This window comes from Phalangium opilio, unplaced genomic scaffold (assembly GCF_054372755.1).
Source record: "Phalangium opilio isolate 3A_F unplaced genomic scaffold, DU_Popi_V2 ptg000505l_1, whole genome shotgun sequence".
NCBI lineage: Eukaryota > Metazoa > Arthropoda > Arachnida > Opiliones > Phalangiidae > Phalangium > Phalangium opilio.
Genome location: NW_028324239.1, coordinates 1,579,511 through 1,592,321, shown reverse-complemented (window position 1 = coordinate 1,592,321; position 12,811 = coordinate 1,579,511). Strand labels below are relative to the sequence as shown.

The window sequence follows — 12,811 nt, the reverse complement described above, 5'->3', positions numbered from 1 at the left end:
CCCTTCACTTTAAACGTCAATATTAGCAAAGTTTCGAAAGATAATAGGAACAACTTTATTTTAAACGATTTAACTATTTTTAAAGTTATTTACTGGCGATTAAAATAATTAAAAATAATTATATTTATTTAAATATTAAAGATAAACCCAAGTACCGAAGTCGTTAAATCATTGCCTCCTATATCTATCAAGGCCCGTGCATTGCGTTATATTTCGTACATTGTCTCTTATATCTTTTTAGGCCCGTGCATTGCGTTATATTTCCTACATTGCCTCCTGTATCCATAATAATTTATTTTCTTTGTTATATGAAATGAAAATATGGATAATATTTTCGGCAATTCGATTTGAATGGCTCTTTCTGATGTATCATTCTCTCAGCACTGTTCATAATGGACAGGAACGTAGAGATTCGAGACACTTGGAATTACAATAGTGTTTCAAATCCTCTGTAATGAGGGCTTAACGACTTGGAGTGACTGGAAAGATAGATACACATCCTATTTTTTAGTTGTACCATGCGTACCACAATGTTGCCAGGCGTTTATTGAAGGATGCTTGGGTACTTGGTACAGACTGTTACGTCTACCAAGTTTCCTAGCATCCAAGAATATATAGGATTCATAGAAGCCAGTGTTATGGGCATGTCATGGGTCAAGTCGTTAAATATATCGACGCAGTTAAATAGCTGATGGCATTATTTTATCCACTTTCTCATTGCGTTTCGAGTGGAAGTTCAACTTTGGCACGGACGACAGATGGCGCTCTTAACCTTCTACCCCCAAAAATCGCCGTTGTCTGCTCGTTTTCCCCTTCCGCGTTTTTTCGTTATAAACTTATGATTTAACGAACTGTTAAGATAAAATTTCATATTTCCTAAGACAGATAAGCTTCTACTCCTTTCATCTTACTCCCAGTTAGATTTAACCTTGTTAAAACATAATCAGATGAATTTGAGTTATAATGTCGTAAAATCCTGTGCATACAGTTACCTAGGAGTGATAGAGACATTTATACCGATGTCTAGAGATGTTAAGCTTAAGCGAAATTGTTTTACGTTTGAATAAAAATACCGCTTCCAGTAGTGGGTTTATAGTACTCCTTGTTTGTGTAAGATTAGTGTAGCTGTAGAGCGTTGTTGCTGTTTAGTTTATACGCCCCCTAGGCCTATTTGTGAAAGACCTTTTTTACGCACTTTTTACCTCTCCGAGTGACGTATGTCACGGAGAGGTTCTAATTTCGACGTGTCTGTGTGTGTGTGTGTGTGTGTGTGTGGGTGGGGGTGTGTGTGTGTGTCTGTCTGTTGTTACACCCACGTGACCGCGTTCGCAGTTTGCAAATCGGAGCAAACGTGTTCTCAATTTCCGGAAATTTCGAAAATTGTATTACACTTACAGGCTATTACTCCATTGCCTGTCTAACACCACCAGCCTCTGGTCTTTGTCCATCCCACATGGACACCAGTCTGTACACACTGGCTTCTAATCACAATTATCTGCTGCTCTTTGTCCATCCCACATGGACACCAGTCTGTACACACTGGCTTCTAATCCCCACCCTCTTGTGGTCTTTGTCCATCCCACATGGACACCAGTCTGTCCACACTGGCTTCTAATCACCACCATCATCTGCTCTTTGTCCATCCCACATGGACACCAGTCTGTACACCTGGCTTCTAACACCACCATCTTCTGGTCTTTGTTTTTGTCCATCCCACATGGACACCAGTCTGTACACACTGGTTTCTACACACCACCATCTTCTGGTCATTGTTTTTGTCCATCCCACATGGACACCAGTCTGCACACCTGGCTTCTACTCCATCATCATCGTTAAGGTTAAGACATACGCGGCGATCGGCCAGGGTTACGAGAAACGTCCGGCCTCCCTAAGGTGGGGCTTCCACCAAAGGTTCACGCAATTGCGCTGTTCTTATCCATGGCTGCGATTCGAAACCCTTATATACTACCTATTTTAGTAAGGCGAAGCAACCGGCGTATGCTTCATTTCAAACGCCAATATTAGTCAAGTCTCTCAAGAATGTTTAATTGTTCTTTTTTAAAACGATGTAACGTTCAATAAGGCGAATAACTAACGAAGAAAATATTAAATATTAATTATATTTATTTTAATATTTAAGATAATCTTGTTTCTCAATTCAAAATTAATACGGAAAGAGTTAAAAGCAGTCTATGTTTTTGTCTGTATGTGTCCGTCCGTTGTTACAGTAGTGCACTGCGTTTGAAGTTCGTTTTGTTTTGATGTGTAAAGAAATCCAACACAACCATAATATTCCCTTTATCCTTAATATAAACTGAATATGTGGAAATATTTTTCGAAATTATGATGCATTTAGTACTTTTGTAGCTTTAAAGCTCTATTTCATTTTGATATTCCAAAGATTTTTTTTAATATTATTATTTAAAATGGATGTTTATATATTACTTAAGCTATACTACATCTGTTTATAGCATAATCCTTTCTAAAATCATAGTGAATACAAGCACAACGCTGCTATGTTGGTCAAATGAACTCTTATTTGTCAATAGGCCTAGTGAACCAAAAAGTAAAAGTTTGGGTTTGGTTTTCGTTTCTGTATGCAGAGACATTAACGGTTCAGAGTGAGCCGAAAGTTAAATACACTTTTAAATAATTAGGCTTAGATTTATAATCATGGTGGAAATCTGGGTCGCGTTCAGCAGAGCCTCGCGTTGCTGAACGCGGCCCAGGGATTTTGTTTTTGAATTTTGACGTCACGGTGCTTAGCGCTGAGCTAGCGCGGTCTTCAAAGAAAATAGTCTGCTTTTTTGATAACGTGACGTAAAACGCGTAGTTCTCAGCTTGGCGAAAAAACCATGGAGGAATTAATACAAATAGCTCTATGGGACTATAGCTATTTAATTGGCGTGAAACCAGTTGATCACGCGAGAATTTTAAGAGATATGTTAGTTTCTAATTTTAATTATAAAAGTTGTTATCTATCTCTATAAATATGTTATCCTACAATTTTTGTTAAGCCTTGGTACCTTGCACGCTTTATTGCGCTAGCGTCATTTATAAAACGCCGATGACCCGTTTTTCCCCCATCGAATGATTTTAATGTGTACAAGTATATCATTATTGGATGTAAAATGTCGTCTGATTTACAGTAAATTTGCTATGCTTTGTATACTGCTTTAATATTTCATAAATTTTAACTTAAGAAACATTTCCATATCTGGGTAAATAAGTTTGTAAGTAGTCGTCTGGACTCGGAGAGGTAATATTTTGGTTTTCCCAACTTGTATCATTCTTTATTTGAAAAAAGTGTTGGCAATGTATATTTTTTAAATATGACGGAATTGCTGTTGGTATGATAGCGCCCAATTTGCGAAAAAAACCTTTTTTTAAACAGTTGATTCATTCTTTGATAGAATTTCGAAGGCAGAAGTTAAGTGTTAGATTTGCTCGATTAATTTTGTTCGGCAAATAATATAATTAAGCCTTACGTATTACTGAAGGAGATTGATTTTGCCAACCTGTGTGAGTATTTAAGGAGATTGATTTTGCCAACGTTTGTGAGTATTTAACTGATTAATAAGTAAATGGAGGAAGATAATAATTTAAGTAAAGAGGAAATCAGAAAACGAAAGGCAAGGGAAAGAATGAGGGCAAAAAGGTCAGATCCTGAATATAGGAAACGAGAAAATGAAAGGAGAAGAGTGTTAGCAGCTGAAAAAAAGGCTGTTTCGGGAACAGGTTCTAGCACACCCAATGTTGGTCCTACCGCGAGGCCAGTTGGCCATGATTCTGCGAAAGATGACGCATTAAATAAAAGCTCTATTGAAAGTACCGTAAGCGTAGGCATATCTATTAATGAGGAACCCAATAATGTACAAAATGATAATGCTAATATTAGTGAAATAATCGAAGGCTATGAACAAGTACCTTGTACGTCCCATGGTAATGTCTATCCCTTAGAAAGATTAAGAATCTTGAGACAAAATGAAGAATGCAGTAAGAAGGAGTCGCTAGGTAAGGGGAAAAAGCGAGAGAATGAGTCAAATTGTGAAATTGAAAATCAGGGTGGAATATTTACCAAGAAATTAAAAAGGGTTGATGAATGGTATAAAGCAAGCGAACGTGTAAGAAATCAGATAAGTAAGGCTACTGAACGCCAAGATCCAAATTATAGGGAAAGAGAACGTGTCAGAAACCAATTGTATAAGTCGGCTAAACGCCAAGATACCGAGTTTAGAGATGTTGAACGTGCTAGAAACCAGGCGGGTATGGCTGCTAAACGCCAAGATCCCGAGTATAGAGATGTTGAACGTGATAGAAACCAAGCTTGTAAGGCTGCTAAACGCCAAGATCCCGAGTTTAGAGATGTTGAACGTGCTAGAAACCAGACAGGTATGGCGGCTAAACGCCAAGATCCCGAGTATAGAGATGTTGAACGTGCTAGAAACCAGACGGGTAAGGCGGCTAAACGCCAAGATCCCGAGTTTAGAGATGTTGAACGTGCTAGAAACCAGACAGGTATGGCGGCTAAACGCCAAGATCCCGAGTATAGAGATGTTGAACGTGCTAGACAAAGATCTTCGGCCGCAGATAGGCGAGCAAACCCCTCGCTTATAGAGCAGACCTATTTTGATAGCATAAAAGATGGCCCAACGTGGCCGTGTGAAGGATGTTCAAATCTTTTTTTAAGTCATCTGGCACCATTGTAAAGTCCATAGATTTTTTGTCAGTCCCTGGTATTGAACAAAGAGAGTTGAATGATGAAATATTTTTGTGTAGTACTTGTAATAAAAGCGTTAAGAGAAAGCAAATTCCAAAATTTTCAAGGGAAAATGGATTTGTGTTTCCTGAAATACCTGCGCAATTAAGTAACATAAGTAATTTAGAGGAAAGAATGATATCACCACGAATACCATTCATGCAAATACGAAGGTTAGGGTGTGACCAACAACGTGGTATTAAAGGAAATGTGGTTAACGTCCCTATAAATGTAGAGTCCACCGCCTCGGTTTTACCCAGGTTACCTCGAGACACGGATACTATTCAAATTGAGTTTATGAGAAGAATGCAGTATAACACACCCTATTTGTACGAAACTGTGAGACCCAAAGTCATTTTAGAGGTCCTTAACGTTCTGGTAAAAACGCCTTTGTATGTTAAACATGGAATTACCGTTAAGAGTGACATATTAGACCCCATTCCTGAAGAACTTGAATTTATTGTTGACGAAAATGACCGTCAGGTAAATCAAGTTGATGTATCAGGAGATAATCCAGTAGCGCCAATAAACGCAGAGAATGATAGCGATGATATGTGGAATGAACCCAACGAAAGTAGTTCGTTAACAGTTGGGAATCAAGACACATTATTAGTTTCTTTAAGTAATTTCTTGCCAAGTAATACCATGCATGTTAAGTTTGCTCCCGGTGAAGGTCAAACCCCAATGTCTTTACTCTTTGACGAGGATGCGGAAGAATTGTCATTCCCGAGCATTTACGTAGGTCAAAAAATGAATCTTAAGGTTAAGGGAAGTTTTGGTGATATTTTTAAATGGGAGCTTCGTAATATTGATAGGCGCTGTGCTAAAAATCCTTCGAAATTGTTTTGCTCTTTTGTCAAATTAGAAACCTTGAAAGTTAGTCAATCTATACAGGTTTGCATGAGGAAAACTAAAAGAACAGATGGGTCGAATTATACTGCTGGACGTTTAGCTTCTGCAGGTTCTCTTGATGCTTTAATTAAGCAGGATGATGGTTTTAGGGTTTTAGAAAGACTACAGAGCTCGCCTTCTTATTGGCAACACAGACAAAAGGAATTGATGGGTATGATTAGACAGCTTGGTACGGCTACCTTTTTCATAACGTTTTCGGCTGCCGAAAGTAAATGGCCTGAGCTACTGAATATTTTGAGACTAACCTCTGGGCAGGAGAGTTTACCTAACGATGATATTAATAATTTAAGTTTTTCGGAAAGGGCAAAACTGATTCAGGATGATCCTGTTACTTGCGCTAGATATTTTGACCACCGTTTTCGGGCTTTGCTTAAGGCTTTACAGAAATTAGGTCCTCTTGGCGTTATAGAAGACTATTATTTTAGAGTTGAAGTACAGCAAAGAGGTTCGCCCCACCAACATGGTTTGATTTGGATAAAAGATGCTCCAAAACTTAAAAATGATCTCTCAAATGTTAAGGAAGTAGAGGAATTTATTGATAATGTTATTTCTTGTGCTGCTGAGCACAATGACGAACATTTAGATTTGTTAACACGATTACAAATTCACAAACACACAACGACTTGTAGAAAGAAGGTCGATAATAATTCCGTTTGTCGTTTTGGAATCCCGTTTCCACCTATGCCCAGAACCATAATTTACGACCCTAGTTTAAGAGAGCCTGGTAGCGTACAGGAAGAACTCAGATCTAAGGAAAGGTCAAAGAAATTGTATGAGATGTTGCAATCGAAAGAAAAAGAGTTTTGGGTAGATAGTTTTGAGGAGTTGCTAGCTAAGTTGCGTATAATTGAAGACGAGTATATTTCTGCCGTTACTTATGACCTCAAAAGGAAAACAGTTTTGTTGAAAAGACACCCCAAAGATACTAGAGTTAATCCTTACAATCCGTGCGCTTTGCGTCTTTGGCAGGCGAATATGGACATTCAATTCGTTCTTGATGCTTACGCACTGGTTATGTATATTGTATCATATATAGGAAAGTCTCAAAGAGGGATGTCTTTGCTTCTGCGCGAAGCTTCTAAACAGGCAAAAAATGATAAATGTTCAGTAAAACAGAAGTTGAAACTAATTGCTAATCAGTTCTTGAATGCCCACGAGGTAAGCGCTCAGGAAGCGGCTTACTGTGGTTTACAAATTCCTGTGTCCAGGTGCAGTCGCGCCTGTGTTTTTATAAACACCAATGCCCCTGAAAATCGTGTACACATTCTTAAGAGTCAATCTGAACTTGAAGAACTACCAGCAGACAGTAATGACGTTTTTGCCTCTGGGATGCTAGAACATTATGTTCAAAGGCCAGAGGAACTAGAGGCAATAACGTTAGCTCAATTTGGTGCCTGGTACGAATATTCCAAAGCCCGTAGAGTGACTAAAGCCGCCCACGATCATGTTGATGAGGGAGAGAGCAATGAAGTTGAAACTTGTGGTAAATGGCTGAAACTTAAAGATGAATCAGGGTTTATTAGGAAACGTGGCCGTGCTAAAATTATTAGGTACAGAAGATTCAAATTAGAAAAAGATCCCGATAACTTTTATCGTGAACAATTAATGTTGTTTAAGCCTTGGCGCGATGAAAGTAATGATATTTTGACAAAGGATATGAAATCAGAATATGAGCTTTGTCGCGAAACTATTAATGAAGTTAGGAAAGAATTTCACAATGAAATTGACGAAGAAGCCGTAGAACAGGCTGTAGCTGATTTTGAAAATGGAGAAATTCAAGTGGATGTTACTAATATCCAGCCTGAATTAGAACATAGAAATGAAGTTGATAGATCTTTAGCTATGGATGATTCCGATTTTTTAATTAATACGGTTCAAGAACCTGTAGGAAATATTAATAGAGATATTATTGATGGCAATGCCGAAAATACTGTTGCTCCGTCAATTACCTTAATTAATGACTCTGAGTACAACGCCCTTCTTAGAAAATTGAATTCCAAACAAAGAGAGATATATTACCATGTTTTGTATCATGTAAAAAGCAAAGAAACTCCGTTGCGTCTCTTTGTTACAGGGGGCGCTGGTGTGGGGAAAAGTCTTTTGATTAGTGCTATATTTGAATCTGTGTCAAGGTTTTACAACAAACAACCTGGGAGTAATCCATCGGAAGCGAAAGTAATCCGTTGCGCACCTACTGGCAAGGCTGCCTTTAACATAGGTGGGGCAACTTTGCACAGTACTTTTAGTTTACCCGTTAGCCAATTTGGTGGAAATATATCGAGATTGGAAAGTGAAACACTTCATAAATGCAGGTTACTCTATGGTCAAGTAAAACTAGTAATAATTGACGAAATTTCAATGGTTGGAGCGAAGGTGTTTAATCGGGTAAACGCTAGGTTACAAGAGATTATGGGTTGTCCTGATTATTTTGGTGGTGTGTCTGTCGTTCTAGTTGGAGACTTTAACCAATTGAGACCAGTTTGCGATTATTTCGCATTTCAAGGTCAAAGTGAGAAAGATAATCCTTACGCGTCGTTAATTGGTAACCCAATATGGGAGCAATTTGAATTTGCCGAACTTGAGGAAATTATGAGACAGAGGGATGATAAAATATTTGCTGAAGCTTTAAATAGAATGGCTGTGGGAAGTATGACTCAAAATGATATTGATTTCTTTAGTAGTCTGGAGGTAACGCCTGAGCGTGTACCCCCAAAAGAAGCGATACATCTTTTCGCCACTAACGCGGAAGTAAACCAATTTAATCAAAATAAGCTTTTAAACATGAATACGGAAAAGGCTGTTTCGGTTTCAGTAGATGTTGTCAATGGTGATCTTAGTAGTGAAGTTAAAAATAACATACTTTCCCAAGTTGAAAAGTTAGCAACGTCTGATACGTATGGTCTGCCCAAACAATTGACTCTTGCGTGTGGCGCGAGATATATGATGACCAACAATGTTGACACCTCTGACGGACTAACTAATGGCGCGACAGGTTGGTTAAGAAAGATAGAGTACGGCACAAATAGGGTCGGGGATAAAATCCCGTTCAGGGTATGGATGGAGTTTGACGATCCCAAAGTTGGGAAAATGTTGAGGCAAAAATTTCATGGTTTATATTTGAATAGTGATATTAACGCTTCGTGGACGCCTGTTGAAAAGGTCATCAAGTCGTTTAATAGAAAATGGAGACAAAATAATGCCTCAGTTTCTAGGAAACAATTGCCTTTGGTTGTTTCTGAGGCCATTACGATACATAAAAGTCAGGGTGATACTTACTCCTCGGTAGTGGTTCATTGTAAGGCTACAAAAAAAAATTGAAAGAGCGCATTTATATGTGGCTTGTAGTAGAGCGAAAACCGCTTCCGGTTTATATATTGATGGAAAATTTAAAGTTCCTAATTCACCCAAAAACAACCTAGTAGAATTGGAACTTAAGAGGTTGCGAGACACAAAAAGCATCGAACTACCTTTCTTGCATGATCCCCTTTACATTTATGTACATAACGTGCAGTCTTTAAATGCTCATTTAGAAGATGTTTTAGCAGACAATGTAATAATGAAAAGTCAAATGTTATGTTTTGTTGAAACGTGGAAAAAAGAGACGGACGATTTTAGAGTGCCATCTTTTAAGGAAGTAGGTGGTATTTACTTGCCAAGTACGGCACGCAGAGTTGCTTTTGGTTCGTCCATATATTTAAGAGACACGCCTAAAAACGAAGTTAAAGAGATGGATACTAGAGTTTTACGAAGCGACATTCCTGTTAGAAATTCTCACGTGGAACGTTGCTGGTTAGATGTTTACATAGAAGGAGAACTTATATCTGTGGTATTGTTGTACAAATCTCCCTTAGGAAGTTTGAGAACTGTGTTTGAGGACTTTAACCCTTTGTTTGACATGAAATATGATTCGTCTATTCCAACAGTTGTGGTTGGAGATTTCAATATTAACTTTTTAAAGAGCCAAACGGCACTGAGAATGTTCTTTGATTCACATGGAATATCTCTTTTGCCGGGTCTAGAACAAAAGTATTCGACTGACTATCATTGTCAATTAGATTTGGCGTTTGGTAACAAACTTTTTCGAGACCGATACGATGCATGTTATAGAGAGTCTTATTATTCTTACCACAAGGGTATTTGCATTTTTAAAAGAACATAGTTTGAAATGGAAAAATTTATTTAAAGCAAGGTGGAGCTCCAGTGCGCCCCTTATTGACGACCTTTCTATTGTACATTGGGTTTAACTTGTTAGGATAATTTTCAGATCCTCCCTAATGCATTAAGTTTCATTGTTACCTACCTACGGCAAGGTAAAATTATTATGTATATACAAGGTTAGGCATCACGGTAGGGGCGCCAATGGAGCCGCATGTTGCTTTAAGGGTCTAAACTACGAGAAATAGGCTTGGGATCCTTGGCTAAGAAACCCACATATGGCTTGGGATCCTGTACTAAGAAACCTAAAATTAGGCTTGGGATCCTGTACTAAGAAACCTAAAATTAGGCTTGGGATCCTGTACTAAGAAACCTAAAATTAGGCTTGGGATCCTGTACTATGAAACCTAAAATTAGGCTTGGGATCCTGTACTAAGAGACCCACTTAAGGCTTGGGATCCTTGACTAAGAGACCCACTTAAGGCTTGGGATCCTTGACTAAGAGACCCACTTAAGGCTTGGGATCCTTGACTAAGAGACCCACACAAGGCTTGGGATCCTTGACTAAAGAACCCACATCTGACTTCAAGATTTGAAAAAAAAAATGGTAAGTATCATTATTGGAATTGACGGTCATATAAGTTTGGTATTAATCCATTTAAAAATATGGTATATTTTATGAGTAACCTGGAGGATTGGCGTAGTTCATGAGTAGCCTACAGGATTTGCGTAGTTCATGAATAACCTAGAGGTTATGCGTAGTTCATGAATAACCTAGAGGTTATGCGTAGTTCATGAATACCCTAGAGGTTATGCGTAGTTCATGAATACCCTAGAGGTTATGCGTAGTTCATGAATACCCTATAGGATATGCGTAGTTCATGAATACCCTACAGCATTGGTTTAGTTCATGGGTAACCATGGAGGACAAGGCCAACGAAATTGTAAACAAGGTATGTAATAGTGATAATTAGTTAATGGGGATAATCGTTGAGGTGATTTATTGTGGTTCTTCAGAAAATACGTCGGGAAATATATCTCAAGGCTTATCCTTAGGCTTAATAAAGGTGAAATACAACTCTCAAAACGTTAAAATGGTTGCGTCAGATGACTGAGATCTGGAGCGGCAACTGTGGGTTCATGTAAAGGCGAACCACTGAACAAAGTGTAAGTGTTGCACCAAGTTTCATAGGTTTGGTGAAGAATGGAGCAATTTTGTATAGCGTACTTTAAAAATGTTTTAGGTATGGCGAAGCGGAAATGGCTGAATAATCGGCGACAATTCAATAGTCCTAGTCGAAAATCCCCTTTTTTCGGCAAAACGCGGCCGAGGTGATTTTGAAAATGTTCCTGGCTGCGTTTTCTGCCGTTGGTAACACTGCAGCGTCCTCAAAAGTTGGCCAACGCTCAAAGCGGAAGTTGGACTTCGCCGCAATTGATCGACTAGAACTATAGTTCTAGCACGTTCAATGTTATGGGAGCAGCAAGTAGAGCAATACAAGGGCGGGCTGCATAGCGGTCTAGCAGTGGAAATACAGAAAGGAGAAAAACTTAACGCCAAGAGGCAGAGTTTTCCTATTTTGTGGAACTGGAGTCGTCTTGGTCTTTGTTATCTGAAACGTACAGCGCCAATACACCTATGTAATAGTTTCGAAAAAACGAAACTTTATGAACTACGCCTCATCTACTAGGTTATTGCTTTCTTTCGGACGCTATCCACCAAACATTCATCCTTAAACAGTCTGAAGAAGTTTTTAATATTAATAGTCCTAATTTGATTGTGGTTTTTTCCCAAATGGGTTTTCCCAGAGCCTTTTTTCCCACATGCGCTGTGGGTTTTTATGGTTCGAATTAGCTTGTATTATGACATGAATATTTGACATCCATTGCATCGTTTGTTAATGCTATTAATCAATTTATTCGTGGATAGCTCAGACGTCAGAGTGGAAAATCAATAATTTAAAAATAAGTGTTTCAATATTAATAATTCAACTATGATTATGGTTTTTTCCCAAATGGGTTTTCCCAGAACCTTTTTTCCCATATGCGCTGTGGGTTTTTATGGTTCGAATTTGCTTAATGTTAAATTATACTGAAGGTTCCAATATATAATGTTAAATAACTATTCATTGTTGTATATAGATAGAAACGTTGAAGTATTATAAATACTGTTCTGTTAATGGTTTTTCAAGAACCTTTTGTTCCCATATGTATTGTGGGTTTTATGGTTTTAATTAGGTTATATTTAACTTTTACTGTACAGTTTAATATTATGTTATTTATTTCTTTGTATATATTGAAGTATTGTTGAAGTGTTATAAATACTGTCTTCTGAGACTAATGTAATATTATAAATACTGTCTTCTGAGCCTAATGTACTTTCAGAATGTTATGGTCTTGAATTAAATGAAAAGTAAATAAAGTGAACGTTAAAATATATGACATCGTCCCTACATTATGTAAGATGAACCTCGTTCGGCCGTCGAAGGTAATTTAAGACAAGTAATGATGATAATATACAAGTATGAAGTCGATAAGTTTTATAATATAGGGGTAATTAAGTGACTATTTTAAAATTCAATTCCTGCACTTGCAAAGAATTAAAAAAAGCGATAGATGCATATATTTAGGTTGTTTAAGGGGTAGTGATAGTCATCTCCACTCGGAGAGGTAATATTTTGGCTTTCCCAACTTGTTACCTTACATTTGAGATCCCATAACACCGCTCCCGGGTGGGCTCGAACCACCAACCTTTTCGTTAACAGCCGAACGCGCTAACCATTGCGCCACGGAAGCCCAAAAATTAAATGGTCGTCAGGTATTGTGGAAAAACTTTGGCTTTTTACGTTACATTTGAGATCCCACAACACCGCTCCCGGGTGGGCTCGAACCACCAACCTATTGGTTAACAGCCGAACGCGATAACCATTGAGCCACGGGAGCTCAGAAATTAAATGGTTGTCACGTATTGTGGAAAAGTTTTGA

The 12,811-nt window shown here is 38.2% G+C and overlaps 1 long non-coding RNA gene across 1 annotated transcript; it reads left to right on the top strand.

Moving 5' to 3' along the window:
• The first annotated feature begins 10,322 nt into the window (after positions 1-10,322).
• On the top strand, positions 10,323-12,263 carry LOC149590276 (uncharacterized). Its single transcript, XR_016379549.1, has 4 exons — positions 10,323-10,433; positions 10,510-10,779; positions 10,844-10,993; positions 11,071-12,263. It is a non-coding gene; the product is annotated as an uncharacterized LOC149590276 (long non-coding RNA).
• Positions 12,264-12,811: the final 548 nt, after the last annotated feature.